The sequence below is a fragment of the Capricornis sumatraensis genome, chromosome 3 (genome assembly GCF_032405125.1).
Source record: "Capricornis sumatraensis isolate serow.1 chromosome 3, serow.2, whole genome shotgun sequence".
In the NCBI taxonomy this organism is placed as follows: domain Eukaryota; kingdom Metazoa; phylum Chordata; class Mammalia; order Artiodactyla; family Bovidae; genus Capricornis; species Capricornis sumatraensis.
The window spans coordinates 7,284,691-7,307,046 of record NC_091071.1 but is presented as its reverse complement, the minus strand read 5'-3'; the positions used below and the strand labels follow the sequence as shown (position 1 = coordinate 7,307,046).

Here is a 22,356-nt window from a genome sequence, read left to right as displayed (position 1 = left end):
GGGCCTGGCATCCACAGGTGCTCAAATCCTAGTTCCTGACTGAACAAATGGATGAAGATGAAAGAAACCCAAACCCAGTGAAGGGGGGCTACTGTGCCCAAACTCACAGGCTTATTAATAAGGCCTATGGGTCTCTTCTGAGTTCCTACTACATGCATAAGACTGCAGAAGTTATCCTTTTAACCCAGTGTTTGATTTACAATAGTGTACTGATAATTAATTACATGGTTTCTCAAATTACAATTCAAGATCTAATAACATCAATTTTCCGTGCTTAGGCTTTTCACTGACTTGGGCTTTTGCCAAAGACTCAAACTTTCAAGCCTTGGCTCCATTTCAGTGTGTGATGACCTGCTCTGGGGTGAGAGCCCCAAGGGCCTCCTCCCCTCGAAGCCCTTCTTCTGCCCAGGTGCTCGCACACCAGTCTTCTTCACAGGATGCCCAAGACCCACTTCCGGCCCAGAAGTGTGCCTTTCCCAGGCACACATGCTGGGACAAGTTGGTGTCTCTCTAGTCACCTCCTGGAACATTGTCTGAGTAGTAAAAATGTTCCTCTGAGAGCTCACATCTGTACGTACAGCTTGTCCAGGAGGATGAGTTCCTCGCAGATTAAATGGGCACTCCCAGCTTTATGGGAAAGGGCAGGCAGTCACCCTGAAACCTCTGATCACTGGTCATTATCCCACCCAGAAGAAAATCCAGCCAGCCAGGAATGTGCGCTAAGTCCGCACATTCAGTTGTGTCCGACTTTTTGCCACCCTATGGACTGCAGCCCACTGTTCCTCTGTCCGTGGGATTCTCCAGGCAAGAGTACTGGTGTGGGTTACCGTGTCCTCCTCCAGGGGATCTTCCCCATCCAAGGATCAAACCTGAGTCTCCAGCGGCTCCTGCATTACAGCTGTATTCTCCACCACTGAGCCACCAGGGAAGCCCATCCTGTCAGCCAGTTGAAGGATATTTACTGAGCACCTATTACACCCCAGGCTCTGTGCCAGGGGCTGGAGGTACAGTGTGAGATTACTACAATGGGGTCGTGTTCTTGTGGGACTAACATGTAAGCCGGGGCAGGCAGGGGAGACAGTGTGTGACCATCACAGGATAATGACCTCAGATCGGAATGTCAGTGGTGGGTTTTAAGGGTGTGCCAGGGAGGATGACCCACCGGGTGCAGACAGGCAAGGTCCATGGTGCCAACCATTGCAGGTACCCCACAGCCCAGCGAAGGGTGGGTGGGAAGGCATCAGAGGGTCCAATCTGGGCAGCTGTATGAGCTGAACTCCATTATTGAAAAAAACCACAAAACTGCTTTTTTTGATGTGGGCCACTTTTAAATGAATTTGTTGTTGAATTTGTTACAATATTGCTTCTGTTTTATGTTTTGGTTTTGTGGCCCCGAGGCATGTGGATTTTATCTCCCTAACCAGGGACTGGATCCACACCCCCTGCATTGGAAGGCAAAGTCTTAACCACTGGTCTGCCAGGGAAGTCCCTGAACTCCATTATGAAGGGGAAGTGAAAAGGAGAAAAGGAAAAGAATATTCAGATTCTAGTTTCAGTATCGACTAAATGGAATAAAGCCTAATTTAAATAATTCTCGGTAACATGCGTTCTAGTTACTTTTGCTTCCCCTGAACCGTGATACAGCAGGACGGTTGTACAAAAAGGCACATGAAATTTTTACGCCTCTAGCAGAATGAGACACAGGAGACCAACCGATGTAAATTTAGAGTTTTTCAATATGTGTGTTTATGCCGCCATCCGAAATGCCAAAATGCAGCCACATTCACACTCGTCATCAGATCTTTAATTGCTGCTCAAAAAAAAGGGAAAGAAGAGGGAAGACCGATGGCAGAAACCTTTCAGTTACAGCCCTCTGGAAAGCCCTTGGGCCACCACTTCTACAAGTTTTGGCTTTTAGGGAAAGTTCATTTTAAGCTCCTGCTGCGGGTCCGGGTTTTTAAGTAAAAATTGCACCGCATGTTCTGGTTCTACAGCCTCATCTCTCAAAGACAAAATTTTATTCCTTTATTCAGAGTATTAAAAAGAACACTGCATGAAGGAAATCACTATTCATCTAGGGGAAAATTATTAGATCCCAAACCTCAAACCGTATACACAACACTGCTGTCAGAGGGAAAAAAGCCAAATGAAAACCTTAATACCATTAAGAGAATGGATGTAGAAAAACATGTTTATATTTGCAAGACAGATGACAGACTTGGGGAAAATATCTGCAACACATAAGAGAGAAAGATTTATTACTACATGCTCAAAAAACCCAGCAGAATCAAGAAGATGAGGCAAACAACCCAGTAAAAAAAAAAACTAGCAAAGGACATTGAGACAATTTACACAAGAGACACTACTGGCTAATAAATATACTAAAAGACGTTCAGTCTCACTGTTGATTGAGGAAGTCTGAATTTAAAGGAATATACACTTTTTTTAAAAAACCAGTGGAAGATTCAACAACTAACTTATTCAGTGTTGGTGAGGAAGAGGACAGTCCCACTGTCCTTTCTGTCCTCCACGAAGACTGAGTGACAACTGAGCTGCCATTTGGGCTGCTAAATTGGCAGAACCAGAAAAGGGAAACACGTACATACCCTTTGGCCCAGCAACACCACGTCTAAGAATCTGTTCTGCAGTAACTCTTGCACAAATGGTCAGGGACTCGCATAAACATCTGCCAAAGTGTCCACATGCCCCACAGACATTGACGTGCCATCTACTTCAAGAATAATACCATTCTCCATGCTTGAGATATGTCAGTTAATAAGACAGACAGCATATGCCTACCCTTAGGTTGTAATAGGGAAAAACAAGAATCAAAACAATTACAAAGTACTGGTCCAGCAGTTAGGACTCTGCGCTTTCACTGCTGATGACTTGGGGTCAATCCCTGGTTGGGGATCTCAGATCTTGCAAGTGGTGCAACCAAGAAAAAAGAAAAACAAATAAAAAAAAATTATATACTATGTAAGTTAACAGTGGTTACCTCTGAAATCTGATGGGAAAATGAAAGTCACTCAGTCATGTCCGACTCTGTGACCCCATGGACTATACAGCCCATGGAATTCTTCGGGCCAGAATACTGAAGTGGGTAGCCTTTCCCTTCTCCAGGGGATCTTCCAAACCCAGGGATCAAACCCAGGTATCCTGCATTGCTGGTGGATTCTTTACCAGCTGAGCTACCAGAGAAGCCCAATTTGATGGCAGAGGGGGGAGGGGGCTGATGGAATTTTACATTTTCTGTCTTGCATGTCTTCAATGGTTGAACTTTTTTACAGGCATGTTTATTCTGTAATCAAACATATTTAAAATAAAAGAGCCCTTGCCACACAAAGGCCAATGAGCTAGTCAACTTCTGACACAGGGTCTCTGTGTCCCTGGGATGGACGACAGTAGCTGGCACCTCCACAGTCCATGGTCACTGTGGTAGGAAAGGCAAACGCTACATGCAAAACTCCTGTCCACCTGGAAGACGCTCTGCTCTGTAGAGTCTTCCCTGTGGCCTGTTAAATTCAGGTACTACACATGTAATGTACCAATACATTCTTCTTATGAAATTTAAGACAATGAAGACGAAGGAATGAAAAAGTCAAAGTCTCTCCTTGCCTTTTTGTGCTGTCGCCCTGGCCAGCCACGCTCTGTGACACAAAAGGTACTTTTTAGAGTGAATGATCCTCTCCCAAGCGGAAAAGGCCAACCTGTAATATATCTACATCTATATTTAGATTGTAGAATTAGATCCCAATTTAGCTGACTTTCATCTCTGAGCGTGTGACGTTTCCCAGGACGGCCTGAATTAGATTTCCTACTAGTTAGAATTTCCTGTAAGCTGGGATTAAAAGCTCTTGTTTCCTAGTTTCTATCTTCATCACTGCACAATACTTCCAATTTCATAAGAAGTTTTGGAAATATTAATATGCTTTCCCACTTCCTAACAATCTGTAAAAGACAGAGAGAGAATGAAAGGCAGGGGCAGGGTGGAGATGAAAGTGTGCTATGGGAGGATTTGAGGGGACTGGACGCTGTGGCTTTGGTCAAGCCACTTGTCCTCTTCTGGGTCCACTTCCTGACCTCTCAAAAGAGCATTTGGGGCATGGTAGAGAGGATGCACAGCGCCTGTCCCATAAAAGCTAACTATCAAGTGTTGCTTTCCTTTCCTTCTTTCTTTAAAGCTTTTTCCAGTGCTGGGGACCCCAAGAGGGGTTTCTGAAGATGCTGGTAATTCTCTTGATCTGGGTGTCAGTACGTGGATGAGTTCAGTTTGGGAAAGTTGATTTGAGTGTATACCTAACGAAGCACGCATCTTTCTGTAGGTACATGCGCGTGCTAAGTTGTATCAGTTGTGTCTGACTCTTTGCAACCCTATGGACTGTAGCCTGCCAGGCTTCTCTGTCCATGGGATTCCCCAGGCAAGAATACTGGAGTGGGTGGCCATGCCCTCCTCCAGGGATCTTCCTGACTCAAGGATCGAACCCACTTCTCTTATGTCTCCTGCATTGGCAGGAGGGTTCTTTACCACTAGTACCACCTGGGAAGCCCTTCTGTGGGTATATCAATCCTAATTTGAGTGGCCAAAGCAAAAAAGAACTTACTCCCTCCATTCCCAACTCTCCCATCCACAGGCTGCAGTCTGGTGTTGGCTTGATGGGGGAGGAGTTGAGAGAGCCTTGGGTTCAATCCCTTGGTTGAAAAGATTCCCTGGAGAAAGCAATAGCAACCCACTCCAGTATTCTTGCCTGGGAAATCCTATGGACAGAGGAACCTGGCGGGCCACAGTCCATGGAGTCACAGAGATAGACACGACTAGGCGACTAACACTTCCATTTACTGGCTACACCACCCCGGGCAGGCCAGGAACCTCTCTGAGCCTCAGTTTCCTTAGATGCAAAATGGGAAAGCATCTTTCCAGGGATGCTGTGAGGATAAAATTATCTGATGCGTGTGAACATGCTCAGCCTGGTGTCTGGCACCAAGCTGGGGTTTAAGAAAAGTCACTTCATGGCAAAACCACTACAATAATGTAAAGTAATTAGCCTCCTATTAAAATAAATTAATTAAAAAAAAAGAAAAAAAGAAAAGTCATTTCTCCTCCTTTTCCTGGTACTGTTCCCTTGTCTCCTCTCCTCTTAACAAAACTGGCAGAGATCCCACCCAAAGTCCTTAGATAGTCCTGGGCACCTCGAAACTCCAAGGACGGGCCTGGGGGACCGTGACCTACTCATGGAACTTGGGCTCTACCACCCTGGGTGTGTAGTCCACTGCTTCCCTTGTCCCCCACCTGGCTGAGGTCTGGCCTGCCCACGTGAAACCGGTTTCTGAGATGGTGCTTCCCTCAAGGACCACAGCAGGAAGAGTTGCCTCTCCCGTGCTCCCCACAGCCAGCTGGGTATGGCCAGGAGCTCTGGCCATCGTGGAAGCACTGAAAGTCAAATCTAACTACTTCAAATGGTCTGCCCCAAGTTTCCTACCCCGGGCCACCCAGCCTCCCATCACTCACCAGGATTCTGAGCCATTTTCTGTGACTGTCAGTCAACATTTGCTAAGAAAGTGAAAACCAATTTAAATTTTAACAAGCTCAGCAATTAGAAAGGCCAATCTGCTACAGAGAGCATCATATAACACATTTGCAACCAAACACAAACATTTCAGATTATGCCCTGAGTAGGAATATCCACTTTAATTTCTGACACGGGAACTCAAAGTTCAATCTCACGTCTATTCATCATGGTTTTCAAGAATATAACTTGGATCACAACAAACTGCAAGAAGACAGGGGGCTGAAGTCAGAAAGGGAAAGGGAGGAGGTCTCTGTCTACGTGGTGGAATCCTGACACTGAAGGGGAAAGTCAAGGGCAGAGAAAGTGACTTAATTATTAGCGCAGGCCAAAGACCTCATTTTTCAAGGTAAATGCTGATATCAATGGGTACATTTAAGGAGGTTCCAGGAGCCCACATTGCACACATTTTTCAACTAAAGATAGAAACTGTGCTTAAAAAGCTAATTTGGTATTTTTAGAAGTTTGGGTTTCTTTGATCCGGCCAAAAGAGGCTTAAAAATTCAGCTTCAAACTATTTTAGTCTCTGCTTCACAACTTTGAAATAACTGGTACATCTTAAGTTCCTTTCAACCACTGAAAAGCATAGGATTCTATAAACCTGCATGTTGGAAGAGCTGAAAATTTAGGACTAACTTGACATCAGAATTTGCTTTATGGTGAGGATTTAAGTTTTATTATCAAAAAAAGGGGGGGTGAAATTTACAAAAATATGATTCAGTCACTTTTTTGTTTGTAACAGAGAGGGGCCTTCCTAACCTAATCTCAAGCTTTGTTTAAGGCTCAGGGAAACCTGGGGGCCTATTTATTCAAACTGGGTCCAGTAGTCTGACCTAAGGGCGATGAGAGCCGTCGGCTGCTGGGTGCTGCCTCTCACAGCCCAGGTTCCAGCTCCGGGAGCTCTCAGCACCGGTCCAGGAGGGGGCCTGGCCAGCCCTCTTGCCCTGTGAGGAAGGGGGCGGGGGAGGAGACACAGGGAGACCCAAGGCTGCAGAGCTGATGGGCTGCAGAGCTGGGACAGCCTCTGGATCTCTCCTCCATGGCTCTGCCTTCCATGTGGGCAGCTGAGACATCTTGGATAAGGCTGAAGGATTCTCAAGACTCTGCTGGCGGCCTCTCCGCCCACGTGCTCAGGGTTCTGAGCCACTTTGAAACCAAAGGCCAAGCCAGGAGAACCACATGGACCAGAGTCTTGGTCCCCCAATTCTCATAGCTCGACCTGCATTGGATATAGTAATCTCCAACAGTTTAATTTTCAAGGGAAGACAGAGAGGGAGAAATGGATAAAACACTAAGGCATTACAAATATTCAGAGTAACAGAGACTCTTCACACTGCATTACCCCAAGGATTTTGTGGCTGTCCCAGGCCTGCTACCTCATTTTACAGACGAGGAAACAGGTCCAGAGAGAGGAAATGACTTGTCTCGGATGGATTCTGGTTATTTGTTTCTGGGGACCCTTTACATATCTTTTCAGAACGTGTGGTACCTGTTTTGTCCCTTCACATAGCGTGGATCATTTCAAGGATGTGGTTTAATTAAACAATTCAGTAATAGAATGTGTGCTTGTGGTTTTACCATTGACAGATACACGCCCCGGCCAAGCAAGTGGAGTTTATTTCTTTAAAGCAGTTGCAGACCATTATTTGCAAAAGAATTTGTGCTCAATGAACATCACACAAACAAGAAGCTTTTAAAAGCTCCTAAAACCTGCGGTGTCGAATCGCTCCCACTGGAGACGGAATCCAAGCTGTCAGCTACTCTCAGGTCTAGCGCGGTGTTTCAGGAGCTGGTAAGGCTTTGTTAGTGTTGGAAAAAGACACTTTGCTAAGTCTCAAATGTGTCAAATGAAAAAACATTCCAAACAGGCCCTTGCAAAGGCAGCTGGGACCCAAGTCGGGACTGGGTGTGGATGCTGGGACGGACCTGTCGAGTCCCTCTTGCGTGGTGGGGACATCTTGGCACTAGGCCAGCGTGGAGTAGATGCTCAGGAAACGGCCCATGAGCAATGGCTAACGAGCCCTGGGAGACACAGGAGCAGCTACCACGGACCCCTGTACCCTCCCTTCTCAACTGTGTTTCAGAAGAGACTTTGGAATACCAGAGCTGGGGCAGGTGGCAGCACCGGGGGGCCCAGAGGACAGGCAGGACCAGGCAGGCCCTGCCAGTGACCAGCTGTGCGGCGTCAGGCAAGCCCTGTGCTGCTCATCGCCAGCTGTCCCAGGTGGCCTTTCCGGGGCGCAGACTGGCCCCCCTCACCGCCGTGTGTGAGAGAGACCAGGCTCTGATCTCCCAGCACAGTCTCTGGTCACCGGGGGTGCTCAGGGCAAATGGGACGTGGAAAAAGCACGTCTGAGCAAAGACCAGACACTCAGACTCAGGATTGTCACCTCGATGGCCGTGAGGCCAGCAATACGGGGAAAGGCATTTATAAACCCAGGCCCGGGGGTCCTCCCCTCGCATTACTCCTCCCTCTCTGGTTCCTTCCAAGGATGCAGACTCTGCCTGAGGGCAAGTGCCACCTGGGCGGGGGCCCTGGCACCCAGCGGGGAGGGGCAGGGTGGGCCCCAGTCGTCCGCACAGTCATCTCACAGAAAGCCTTCCCTCCCTGGACAGCCCTTTGCAGGGACACCCCCCCACCCGCCTGCCTTCTCTCTCCTCCTCCTCCCTCTCTTCCTCCAAAAGCAATAAAGAGCTTTTCTAACATATAACACCCATTACCTGATGTCTTCCCCGTGCCCAGGAATCCAGCAATAGAGGACAACTCACCATTCTCTGCAGACTATATTTCCCTTCCTCTGGAATGTTCCCCGTTTTAAATGCTAGTAGCCAGTGATAAACAGGGAGCAAGGTCAAGAGAGCTCCAAACCAAAGAAGGTATGCTTTCACCCTCTGAGAATAAAACTGTGGGAAAAATAAGAGTGAGACTAGCCGCCCATGATCTAAGAATGGGTGACTGAGACATCTCCAAGAATCCAGCTGCAGTGAACTGAACGTGGCCTCCAGGGCTCAACGGGGATGGAGTTGACCACGCTGGGCTCAGGAGGCAGGGGCCAGCAAGACGGAGGTGCGAGGGGCTCCGGTCCTAGCCAGGGTGGTGTGGGCACCAGTGGGAGCCTCTCTTGCTCCTAATGGTTTAGCCCAGGCCCCCAGCCACCTAGGTCCTCAGCCCCTACAAAGCCTGCTGGCCCAGGGGGATCTCTGTCAAAGACCTGCCTGAGAGGTGGGACAGCGGACCTGGAGGTGGTGAGGGAAGGGACAGCCCGCTGACAATGGCACTGGGTCACCGCATGGCTGACGAGGCTCCTGCCTGAGTCTGGATGCCCCAGTCTATGTCCCAGGGACCTGCTGGCTCAAGGTCAACTGGGGCGGGGTGGACGAGGACATGCTTCCTGGTTGCATCTCTGGATGACGCCCTCTGACTGGAGCAACGCCCACTGGGGCAGCTCACCCTACAGGGTGCAGCGCAAGTGTCATCTTCTCAAATCCTCTGGTTGAAATTAACTTATCATTTTGGGGGTTTCAAAACCACTCTACCCCTGATTACCTTTCATAGGCATACTGTATTATACCAGGTTGGCCAACCCATTACTTCTTAAAAACCACATGTCTGTCCTCAGGTCTGCCCCCTGTCCAGCACTGTGGGTGCAAGAATGGGGACCAATTTGGGACTCAGAGTGCTGGTGTACACAAGAGATGAACCCAGAGGTGCCTCCTGGGCTCCTGGCTTCTTCCTAAATCTCAGTAGCAAGTGGCACACCCTGCCATTGCAGGACTTACATCAAGCCTCTGGCACACCAGTAACAGGGGCCTATGGGCCCTTACTCCGGGCCACCCTCTGTTCTAAACATCTACCTGCAAGGACTCATTAAAAGTGCATGACAATGTCCTGCCGTCCCCCTCAGTTTTTCAGTTGAGGACATGGGAGGCACCATTCAGTGGAAGGGCTGGACCCGAGTGCAAACCCAGAGAGCTGGCCCTTCATCCCACACTGGACAGTACCAAACACCCTCTTCAACGCCCAGAACGTCCCAATAAAACCCAGTGCCACACATCCCTCCTCTCTGGACTCTCACAGTGAAGGTCATGGACAGGGCCCCACTCACGGCCTGAGAAGGACGCTTTTGAAAAGGCCAATCCCAACTGTGTGAGCACATTAACAGCATGTGTTAGCTGCTCAGTCGTGTCTGACTCTTTACAACCACATGGACTGTAGCCCACCAGGCCCCTCTGTCCTTGGAATTCTCCAGGCAAGAATACTGGAGTGGGCTACCATTTCCTTCTCCAGAGGACCCTCTCCACCCAGGGATCAAACTCAGGTCTCCTGTATTGCAGGCAAATGCTTTACTATCTAAGCTACTAGGGAAGCCTGAGCACATTAAGAACTGGAAGAATTACCCTGCATCTTTACTGCACAAAGAACACGGAGGTCTTCTCCTCCTGGGGATCTGAGACTACTAAGGCTTCAAAACTCGAAGACGGCATCCCACATGATCAAATATCTAATTTTTATTATGTCCCAACAGATCTGTTTTAGATAGGTCACATTTGTGATGCATTAAAGCTGTATTCTTTGTGGATTCCACTTGTAACTGATGGCTCATCAGGGCCCACTGTGTAGTCACTGTGGACACAACACAGATGCCCGTTCCCATGAACTTGAACCCAAATCCATTGTTTCAGGCTTCTGTGGAGGGACTGGCTGACGGCGAGGCTCTTCAGGTGGGATCCACAAAGCTGAGTCGGGAGAGTAGCCCTAACCACACACTGCTGTGTGAGGAAGAAACAATTCCTTACACACACAGACCCGCTCTCTCCCAGCACCTGAAGAGGCAAAGCATGGGAAGGGTGCTACTCTTTGGCTGCAGATCGGTTCAGTGCCCTCAGGTGCTCTCTGAGGCGGGCTGGACACAGAACAGAAGGTGTGATGGTGGCAAAGGTAGGGAGGGCTCAGCTGAAATCCACCATCACTGTCAGATCTAACACACACCCACACATCATTAAACCGCAACACAACATCACCGTTAAAGCTAACACACACACACACACGTATACCTAAATACCATTCAACCTCATACCACACCACCATCAAACTACATACACCATCATCATTAAACCCTACACACACCCATATCCCAAATGCCATTAAACCACACACACCCCATCACCATTAACCTCTATATACACCCACACGTATGCTTAAATACCATTAAACCACACATGCACACACACATCCTACATCACCATCAAACTTTACACACACACCCAAACACCACTAAACCACTCACACACATGCACACATACATCCACATGCCATCACCATTAAACTCAACACACATACACATGTGTGGGGAAGGGAAAGGCTCCCTCCCCTCCTGTTCCTCGAGCCTTCTGTTTTATTATGAGGCTATAGGAAAGAGATTGCTTTTATGCTCTGATCCAAATAAAACTGCCCTCCATGGGAGGCCTGCAGTCAGACAGGGTGGGCGGATGGGCTGCTGTGGCTCTTCCAACTCTGACACAATGACAGTCCATTGCCTGGAGTCGGCCCGAAGGTCCTGGGGTCTGAGTGCTGGATCCCAAGTCCGTGCAAAGTCACCACAATCGCCTGCAGCTGTGCTGCCACTGTGTGTCCTGGGAGCCATGGCTTCTGGACACAGAGGGGGTGTTTGTGATCAAAAGAGGATGATGGCAAAAAAGAACGGGGTACCGGATGGAACAAAGCTGACAGTCTCCCCTTTGACTTCTTAGAGGCCAGGTGTGTCTCGAGCCATCTGTGCCCTAAACCAGCACCAGCAATGACAATGAGAGCAGTAATAACACCAACAAGCGCTGGGTGTGAACCAGGCACCAGCTACGGTGCTGAGGGCTTTATTTGTATTAACTCAGACAATTCTCATAACTACCTGACGAGGGGGCATTATTCATAGCTGAGATGGCCAAGACACAGAGGGGTTAAGTGCTTGCCAAAGGTCAAACAGTAAGTGGCAGGGCCAGACTCCCCACTTTGAGGGTGGATGAGCAGTTAACCAATGTGATTCCTCCCCCAACCCAATTAGCAGCAAAATTCCAGTTAAAAGGAGGACTGGCTAGCCAAGTACAGATGGACAGCGTACCTTCTGGAACTAAAATTGGGGGAATTTTCCTTCAAGAGAACAGGGTGGTTTTAGAGAGGGTGGCAGGTGACGGCACAGCAGGCGTTGGGAGAAACCACAAGATATAGAGGGCGACAGCCAAGCAGGGGCAAGAGCCCTGGAAGGGGGTGAAGAGGGAGACCCCAAGGGCAGGAAAGAGACACCAATTACAGCTACACTTAAACAGTAAGTGCCGCAGGCCGAATAAGAAATATGAAATTGATGACTAATCCTTACAATGAAAGGGAGGGGTCAAGAATGAGGAAAGGGGTGGACAAACCCATTTCTCCCAGAAAAGAACACTCAGCACGCTTCTCTGATCTTCTTACGCGTGCCAGGGCACACATAAATGCATCCACTTACACATGCCTGCAAACCCGATTTCATGGCTCACACAGGCAAAATACAAGATATATAACAATTCGTTATCTCTGGCCTCTACAGGCTGCCAAATACATTCACTAACTAGAAATGCAAGATTTATACACAATAGCTTTAGCGGAAGTCAAGATCAAATTTTATTATCAAAAAAATTTAAGCAGGAGGTCCCAACAGGGCTGAGCAATTCGAGACTCTGCTCAGCGATAGTTTGGTTTGGTTTCTGTGCAGTCAGAGTTCCGTTGTCTCTGCCAGATGAGGAACAGTGTTGAAGGCAAGATGAACCAGGAAAATATTAAAACGATGAAATCAATACATTTGTCCTTTTAGTTCTTCAGACATTTAATTCCTACCTTTATTGGAGAGGGGGTGGTGAGGTACTGCTGTTATTGTTCATGAATTTATCTTTCTGATTACATAGTAATGGAAGGCCATGGCAATGTATGCTTAAAGCAAAGAAAAGGATAATAAAGAAGAAAAATTACTCCAAGTCCCACGCCCTGAGGTACCCACTTACTATTTTGGCATAGTTCCTTCCCGTATTTTTTTCTGTGCATTTCTTTTATAATTGTAATAATACACTCTCTATACTTCCTAAGCTGCCTGCTTTGTTGAAGCCTGCCCAGACACTACACGCTCTCTGCAAACATAATTTTTAATGCTTGTATAACACTTTAGAGAGTGGCTACTCCTGGTTGCTTTTCAAAATATACTGCTTTAGTTCTAATATAATACTAATCAATATTGTGACTGAATGAGCAAACAACTGGACAGACAGGCAGTAACATGCAAACTGCAAGGCTCCCTGTGGGGGTAGGGTGCGGTGCTTTCCAAATGGCTTGGGTGGATTCCATTCTAACGTAAAAATGATAATAACAATCGTGTGTGTGTTAGTAGCTCGGTCATGTTCGACTCCTTGCAACCCCATGGACCATAGCCACCAGACTCCTCTGTCCATAGGATTTCCTAGGCAGGAATAGTGGAGTGGGTTGCCATTTCCTTCTCCAATAACAATCATAGCTGATATTTATACCTAGCTTAGAGTTTATAAGGGCTTCCCTGGTGGCTCAGAGGTTAAAGCGTCTGCCTGGAATGCAGGAGACCTGGGTTCGATCCCTGGGTCAGGAAGATCCCCTGGAGAAGGAAATGGCAACCCACTCCAGTACTCTTGCCTGGAGAATCCACAGTCCATGGGGTCGCAAAGAGTCAGACATGACTGAGTGACTTCACTTTCACTTTCTTTTTCTTTAGAGTTTATAAGGCACTTTTTGCATGCATTTAGCTCATTCGAGCCTCAAAGCAACCTCAAACAGGATTCTTTTTCTGTCATGTAGACAGAAAAAGGAGACCAAAGATTAGAGGTTAAAGACTTTCCCGTGATCACACTTCCAGAGGCGACAGGGGCGCAGAGCTGGGGCCTGACTCCAGGTCAGTGACGGCCACATCAGCAACATTCTCCTGAGGGCCAGGCTGTCTGCTGGGCAGTGCTGCTTGGAGGCATCCTGGAAACACCTCACTAGTACCTCTCCATCTCTGCAGCGCGTGTGTGCTCAGTTGCTTCAGCCGTGTCCAGCTCTCTGTGACCCTATGGACTGTAGCCCGACAGGTCCTCTGTCCCTGGGATTTCCCAGGAAAAAGTACTGGAGTGGGTTGCCATTTCCTTCTCCAGGATCTTCCCGACCCAGGGATCAAACCCGCGTCTCCTGCACTTCAGGCAGATTCTTTGCCCACTGACCTATCTGGGAAGCCCATTTCTGCAGATCTCTACACTCAGTGGTAAAGAATCCCCCTTCCAATGCAAGAGTGGCAAGAGATTCAGGTTTGACCCCTGGGTGGGGAAGAACCATTGGAGAAGAAAATGACAACTCATGCCAGTATTCTTGCCTGGGAAATTCTATGGACAGAGGAGCCTGGTGGGCTACTAGTCCATGGGGTCGCCAACAGCTGGACACGACTGAGAGACTGAGCACGCACACACTATTCCACTGGTATTTCACGCTTTCTAAGTTCTAATCTCATCCTTCATCACCCCTCCCCAACTAATCCCTCTTGGATTCTCACTGGTGGCACCAGTCAGAAAGCCCCCTCCTCCCTCACCCCTCCATCCAGGCAGCCCCAGAGCTCAGGCCCCATGACACAGGAAGACCTTGGCCGAGCTCATCTTCTGTCACGGGGCACAGTGACTGGCAAGCCAGGGGCATCGGGAGGGAAGGATGGGTCTTCTGACTCCATACACTATATTTTGTCACCAACAACTCATGGACTTACAATGGAATTAAAGTTATGGCAAATAAACAGGAAAATAAATTTTTTTCCATCTCACTGAATTCTCTTTACATGATCAGGCTCTTAAAAATAAGGAATATTAAGGGCTCATTATGAGTTTTAGCTGAAGCCAGAACTTCTAGAGCTTTCCTTGATAAGAGTAAGAATCTCATAATTAATCATCCAATTAATTTCCAATTCTCCTTTATAAAATGAATCTCATTAGTAAAACCTGGAGTGGGGCAAGACAAACACAATGAACCTCGCTCTAAGCTAAAAAGACAGTGACCAATGCAACTGAAAAGAACATTCAGGTGAACACGGTTAGAGATTGTGGCCTGGGGCGGAAGAAGCTTCGAGCTGACCAGGCAGTCGTAAAACGCTCCCTTAAGTTCGTTTCAAGGGACCGTGCTGTTACAAAGCGACTGTGCCAATTCAAGGCGTCTCGATGGCATTCAAGTCTTATTAAAGCAACAAACCTATTCTCTTAAAAAGAACAATGGCATTCGAAAAGCATTGCAAAATTAATCTAGTTATTGCCCTATAAAGAGACAAGGATGTAACTATGTTTTAAGGGGCCACAGGTTGTGCCATGTTCAAACAGAATCCGTCCACAAAGAAATCCTCCACAGGACGTCTCCCCATTAATTAGGCAATGAAAACAGCAGCCTCCCTGAATCAAGCAGGAACAAACAGGAAAGAAAAGAATATACTTCTTGTGAGCGGGGGAAAAAAAACACACACACACACACACGCACAATGAAATTAAAGGCAAGGCACTCCACCCTCAATATAATCAGCTTCAACAGAAATAATTAGAGCTCTTACGTGGGCTTCCATGGTTTCTGCTCCCTGCTCTAAGGGGCGCCCGAGGGGGGAGGTGGGCATTCGGGCTTCTTTGTGCCCATCCCAGGGCGGGAGCGCCCTTTGCTCGGCCTCGTAATAAGAGGCTGGAAAAGCCAGGTGCTCCAGAGAAAAGAGTAAGATTCTCCTTCTGCGGGGTGGGGTGAAAGGAAAAGAAGATAGAGCTGAGGCGGGGAGTGAGTTAAAGAAAGGGGGGGGGGCCTCAGAAAGGAGGTGACTCAGAAATGGTGATGCTGGGCAAATGCTCCTGATCACAGCCACACTCCCTCTCCTGTTACACACACACACATACTCTCTCTCTCTCAGGTGCAGTGAACACTTTGGAAGAGAGTCTGGTTTTCCTTAAAATAAAGGTATCACCTCCTTCAGATATAAAAAGAACTCTCTCTAGGGTAGATGCTCCAGTTAAAGCCCCAGTGTCACCTCCAGCTCCCTGCTGGTCACCTCTCCTGCCGCTCAATGCTCTGGACTCTGGCTGTGGCCTTGGTCGGCCCTGAGCTGGCTGGCAGAGGCAACCTTTACCCCTTGGTTCCAGCTGGGTTCCCATGACACCCCCGTTTCCACTTTCCCAAGTTGGCAGGCCGGTCTTCCCGGACTCCAGCGACGTGTTTCTCTGCCTTGTATGCCCCCTCCCACCACCAGGTCCCATGCTTGCGCGAGCGGGACTATTTTTACCTGCGTTCACACTCATCACACTTCACACCGAGTCTAGTACACGGTTGGGGCTTCAAGCACAACGACATTAGTACGAACGGTAACAGCAGATGGTCCAGACATGTGTTCCAGCCAGGGGCTCGCGTACCATGTCTCACTTCATCACCCCAACAGCTCTTAAGAGGTGGGTGCTAGCGTGCTCCCATTTTACAGATGGGGACACTGAGATTTAGAGGCTAACTTACTTGCCCGGGGACCTCAGCGAGCAAGTGGTAGGCTGAGATTCTGGTCTTACCCTGTTTCCAACTTACAGATGCTTGGTGAATTGATCACTAAATACCACAGCCTTTCAAAAGAGACTCTTCTCCTTTGCAAAATGTCGGACATTTTCTTAGTTATTATTTTCAAATTAAAGACTAATAACAATTCTCACCACAGAAAATTTGGAGAACTTAGAAAGGCATGACAAAGAAAATAAAAACAATCTCACACCATTCAGAAATAATCCCTGCTAAGACTCTGAATTATCTTCTAGTCTTTTTTCTGTGTACTGAGGTGCCCTAGGCCTTCTGTACACATGATAGATATTCATGTACATTATGCTATATATGTATATATTCATGTTGTCTATCATTTTTGTAATTTTTTCCATAAAACTAGGATGATACAGTATCTTACCTTCTTTAATATCATGATCATTTTCCATGTTATTAAGATATTCTTGGAAAAGAAAATCAGTTACATAATCATTTCAAGGAATGAATTTAACATAAATTAATGATTCCCCTAGACTGGATATTAGGCTACACCTATGTTTTAGCATTATAAATAACTCTACAGTGAGCATTCGTGCTCATAAAGCTTTGACCACATTTCTAATTTTTTCACCCGGGGGAGGGGGAAGAAACAGGGATTGGTGGGTCAATAGAGTGTATTCCAGGTCACTGTTCTCAGAAAGGTCTGAACTAACATTCCTATCAGAACGTTTCACAAAGTTTCCGAGGTAGAAACAGGATTCCACGATCCCTTTGATTTTTTTAAAGCTGATCTACTCTACCATCAAATCATGACCTATCTATTCTATCATGAGTCACTTTATGGTTTTGTGTATCTGGTGTCGTAAGCTGATAAGCTGACTGGTGATAAATATAACCGGTATCTGCAAAAGGCCATTCCCAGCACAGAAATGGAGATGACCTAAGCCTGGCGCAGTGCGGTGGGGCCTGTGCTGCTCCTGTGGGACGCAGCTGTGTGCACTGCATCCCTCCTGTGAGGTGTGGGGAGATGCCCTTGCTTTCCTTCCCGACTTTAGAAACAAGGCTTGGCAAGTGCCGGCTGCTTCAGGGCGGAGGGCAAGCTGTGACTCTCAGCTCTGTCACAGTTGGCCCCCCTCGTGGGCAGCTCAAAATCCCGGGTCCGAGTCTAGGCCCCCATCCTCTGCTGCCCCCTCTGGTGACTGCCATTGGTGGGACCCCGGCTCCTTGGCCTTTTCCCAGGCCAGTCCAGCTCTGAACCCCAGGCCTGGGGACCTGGTGATGACGGGGCCAGCATGTGGCTGCAGCCTGGGACTTCTGAGCTGGCCCAGGAAGGGCCAGACCTGGGCCAGAGCGGGCGGCTGGGGAGGGTGGAGCAAGTGCCTGGGGAGGGTGGAGCAAGTGCCTGGGTTTCCTTGCCCGTGAAACAGGCAGGATACCACGCCAGCCTCATGAGGCGCTGTCATGGTGAGGTTGCTGCCTCACCACTGACAAGTGCAAGGCTCCTCCCCCTCTACCCCTTCCCAGCGCCAGCACAGCAGAAGCTGGGGAATCTCCAGGGAGAAGGGACAGCGTGGATCCCACGTCAGCTTCTCCCTTCCCAGATCCTGCACTTAAACAGCTCCTCAGTTAAAATACTCATTTGTGATCCATTTCTCACTCGGTGAGACTCCAGGCATGGGCACCAGGTAAACCAGAGCACTGTGGAGCGGGGCTCTGCCCTGCAGAGAGAGCGAGCGGCACACAGGCCCAGGTGTGCACCCGGGCATCACCTAAGGATGCTGTGTGGCTGAAAGCAAGCGACTCCGCAAGTCCCTGTCCTTCCAAGTTTCAGCCTTCTCTCTCTCTGGGGAGGGCATGGCCTCTGTCTCGCAAGGCTGTTTTGCACATGAAATTAGATGATCCAGCAAGGTACCCACCTAGACGCGAGGCATTCTGCCTGGCACATAAGAAGGGTGGTGGTGATAAAATAATTACAGCCGACATTTGTTGAGCCCATACTCAAAGTCACATTTTGAAAAGATGTTGACTTCACTGGTAAGTTTTCCAGAACCAAGAGTCTAACATATTTAGGACGTGCTGAAGACTAATACAATAAAAGGCCAGCAAGCTCTAATCCTAATATTACAGTGATAAGTGAACTAACGCCTCTCTCTCTCTTCTTTGGATTTCCCAGGAGGAGACGCTTAAAAGTCAAGGCCACGAGTCCACTTCACTCATCGGTGTCACGAGACAAAACAGGCATCATTGGGTTCAACTCTGTTCTGGCACTGGCCTGAGCACCGGGCCTCAAGTCCAGCTGATCTGGGCTTTATCTATATTTGGTACATGATGTCAACCTAGAACATCTTATTCTTTCATGTTTAATAAACCGGCTTAAGGCATCATTACTCACCACCTCGGTGAATTCATTTTGAAACTCTGAAGGCGGACAGGGTATACCTCACATTTCTCACTAAAAGAGAAGTAGCTTAACTCTCCACTGGTAAAACGTGAACTGCCACAAATGTCTTTAAAAGGGGGCAGGGGGTGGGCAGGCCAATTCACACACCAGCTCACTTTATGATTTTTACAGACAAGAAGGCCGAAAACAGATACACAAATAAAGGGTTTTTTCTTCTAATAAGCACCTTTCTATAAGAAGCTACCAATTATGAAAACCAGAAATGCATTTGAATGCTTCTTATTGTACCAAGTAGAATGTCAGCTGCTTTTATTTATTGCTTATTTGAAAGGGAGGGGGGGAGAGGAGAGTAAAATTTCCTTTTTCTTCTCTAACATGATGAGTCACAATTTCCAAACATCAATCAATCAGTGAGTCAGAGGCGGGAAGAAGAGGAAATGACCCGGAGCCTCCCACCCTGAGCGCCTCCAGAACCCCGCCGCGCCAGGAACTCCTGGTGGGGACTTGACTTCCCAGTCCTCACACTTGGGGACCAGGCACCTCCATCAGTCACACCCTAAGCATAGGGTTCCTTTGCTCATTCACTGAGTTGCTCAATAAATATTTTGGGGTATTGTGTGCTAGGAATACAGAGATGAGTAAAATGGCCCCATCTGAGTCCCCATCCAGGCCATAAACTGCATTCTGAACGCGCAAGAAGTGCCCTACTTGGGGATGCGCCGGCAGGTATGGAAGCATCGGGAGGAAAACCCCACAGGTGGGGTAGCTGTGGGGCTGGGAGGCTCCAAACACGCTTCCAAGATAGGGAACACCTGAGCTGAGTCAAGAGTGACCAGAAGTTAGGGACAAGGCTGGGGGCAGCCAGAGAGAAGAGTTGTTCCAGACAGAAGGGTTCCTGTGCACTTGCACGGGTTGGGGAAAGGATGCTTTGCTCCAGAACCTACAGGTAGTCCGCCTGAAGCACAGACTCTGCTAGTGAGGGAGGGATACAGCCAGAGACCAGCTCTCGAAGGGCCTTCCCTCCCTGCTAATGTTGGCCTTGTTCCCGGGGTGTTCCTTAGGTGTGTTCTGTGCTTCTGGACTAGAGGGAGGGTCTCACACCGTAGCTGGTGGGTAGGGCTGATTAAGACACAGACTGTAGGGCCACCCCCAGAGTCCCCAGTTCATCAGGTCTGGAGCGGGCCCAGGTGATGGGATGCTGCGGGTCTGGGACCACACTGAGGACCTGTAAGAGCAAGGCTTAGCATACCCAATCTGGCCCATGGCCTGTGTTACTTTTCTACATAAAATATTACTGGACCTTCATTCGTGTATTATTTACGGTGACTTTACATCAGAGCTGAGTAGTTGCAAAGAGACTGGCTTGCCCACAAAGCCTATATTATTTTACCATCTGGCTCTTTGCAGTCCAAGTTTGCCAACCCCTGCTACAGGATGGCGTAGGTGATTAGGAAAGAACAATTACAACGTTGTGGCCAGTTCATCTTGGATGGCACTAAATTAACCGGTGCCTGTCAGGTTTCTTTTCTGCAGGACTTTTTCAGAGCCTTTAATAACTTATTTTTCTTGGTGTTTCCAATAATACAACATTAGTGTGTGAGATGCCACTAAAGAATTTTAACCGAGGATGTTCACTGACAGACTTATCTGAATTTTAACCGAGGATGTTCACTGATAGACTTATCTCTTAGGAAAATCATCCCAAGGACAGAAGACTGGGAAGGAATGAAAGTGGAGGTCAGGAGACCAGCTAGATGATTGCCATGGTAACCACATAGGCCGTGACAAAAGTATGCACTAGGGCAGGGGTCAGTAAACTTCTGGAAAGGGCCAGACAATAAATATTTCTGCTCTGCAGGCCTTGATGTCTCTGTTGCAACTACTCAACTCTGCCCTGGTGGCACAAAAGCAGGCAAAGGCAACAGGCAAACAAGTGAGTATGGCAGAATTCCAATAAAACTTTGTCTACAGAGTCTCAGTCTGGGATGGTAGATGGTGGCGATGGTGGCACAACAACCTGAATGTTCTTAACATCCCTGGACTAAACACTCAAAATGGTTAAAATGGTATACTTTATGTTAGATATCTTTTACCACGGGCTCCCCAGGTGATGCTAGTGGTAAAGAACTTGCCTGCCAATGCAGGAGACATAAGAGACCTGGGTTCAATCCCTGGGTCAAGAAGATCCCCTGGAGGAGGGCATGGCAACCCACTCCAGTATTCTTGTCTGGAGAATCCCACAGACAAAGGAACCTGACAGGCTACAATCCATAGGGTCCCAAAGAGTCAGACATGACTGAAGTAACTTAGCATGCACACACAATAAAAGAAAAAAAATTTTTTTTCCACATACAAAAAAAAAAACCCTCTAGGGACACTGAAATTTGAATTTCATAATTTTCATGTTATCATAACATACTCTTGTTTTCTTTAAACCGTTAAAAAATGCAGACACCACTCTCAGCTCATGGGGCATGCAAACACAGGTGATGGGCTGGACATGACTTGCAGACCCTGGCACTTGGGCGGAGGGTGCAGAGGAGGCAGCAAAAGTGACAGCCAGTCAGAAGCTCAAACCAGGAACCGGTGACAGGCTAGCTGGGGGAGGAGGGAGGAATCCACATCCTCTCCATCGGGGTCTGGGCATCGTGGAAGCAGGCAGCGGGGTCCAGATGCCCAGCCAGCATGTGAAAGCAAAGGTCTCAAGAGAGAAGCCAGATCCTGATGGACACGCTTGAGGGACACCAGCACCCCCAGTCAGGCCCATGCCTTAGCTGCCAGCCACTGGGGGTCATCGGTCACTCCCAAAGGCCCCATCTGCGTCTGGGGATGCCTGCCTTCTTTCAGAAGAAGCCTCTTCCCTCAGCGGCTGTGCCCTGTGGACGCCTGCACTGCAAACAAAGAAAATCGTCTTATCCAAAATAAACTATCACTATGCAATCCAGTCAGGGGTTGGGGGTTGAATAATAGTCAATCTTTCTCAAACAATCAGTAGGGAAAGACATGACACGAATTTCTAAATTTCCAATCTTCTGTGGATGTTGTTATTGTTTTTCTAATATTTTGATATATTTATTTGCCTATGCTGGGTCCCAGTTTCAGCACACGGAATCTTTAGTTGCAGCATGTGAACTCCTAGTTGCAACACGTGGGATTCAGTTCCCCAACCAGGGATCAAACCCGAGCCCTGCACTGGGAAAATGGGGTTCCAGTCACTGGACCACCAGGGAAGTCCTTGGACTGGTATTTTTATAAAATACAAGAAAAATGCCACGTGGACATCACTGTAATATCAAGAGGCCACGACTGTTTCTGAACGCCGCTCTGAAGCCCTGCGCTTGTCTAGCTGCAGGCCAGCAACGGCCATTTCCTGGTCCTCGGGCGGCACTCTGACACACTTTGAGTGGCACACTGGCCTAGATCATGCCTCCTGAAGTTTCTCTGCTGAAAAGAGCACAATGTACAACCCAACTGGGCCAGCAAGTCCGATCCCCCAGGGACAAACCTCCCTGGAAAGCAGGGGACCTCACTGTGTGTCAGCAGGAAAACCAACCGCCTCCGGCACCTCACAATCCGGAGGTCAGAGAAGAAGCTGTGATTGCCCGTCTGGAGCACAGACCAGACCCTCCATGGTTGGGCTGGCACAGCGCAGCGAGGACCACTGGCCAGCAAAGCGACCAGAGCACCCGCCCCGAGGTACCTCAAAGAGACAGAGGGGTGGGGATGCCGAAAATTAGCAGAACAGGTAACAACCAGAGGCTGCCCTTTATATTCAACGCCCACCTTTATCACACAGTCCCAGGGTACATCAGTCTCATATGAAAAGCTGATCCCTA

General features: G+C 48.2%; 1 protein-coding gene and 1 non-coding gene across 7 annotated transcripts in view; one reads left to right on the top strand and one right to left on the bottom strand.

Moving 5' to 3' along the window:
• CUX1 (cut like homeobox 1) overlaps window positions 1-22,356 on the bottom strand; it is a 349,582-nt gene that overhangs the window by 222,306 nt on the left and 104,920 nt on the right. The gene's annotated exons all lie outside the window — the stretch shown is intronic.
• On the top strand, window positions 13,136-13,208 carry TRNAS-GGA (transfer RNA serine (anticodon GGA)). Its single transcript has one exon. It is a non-coding gene; the product is annotated as a tRNA-Ser (tRNA).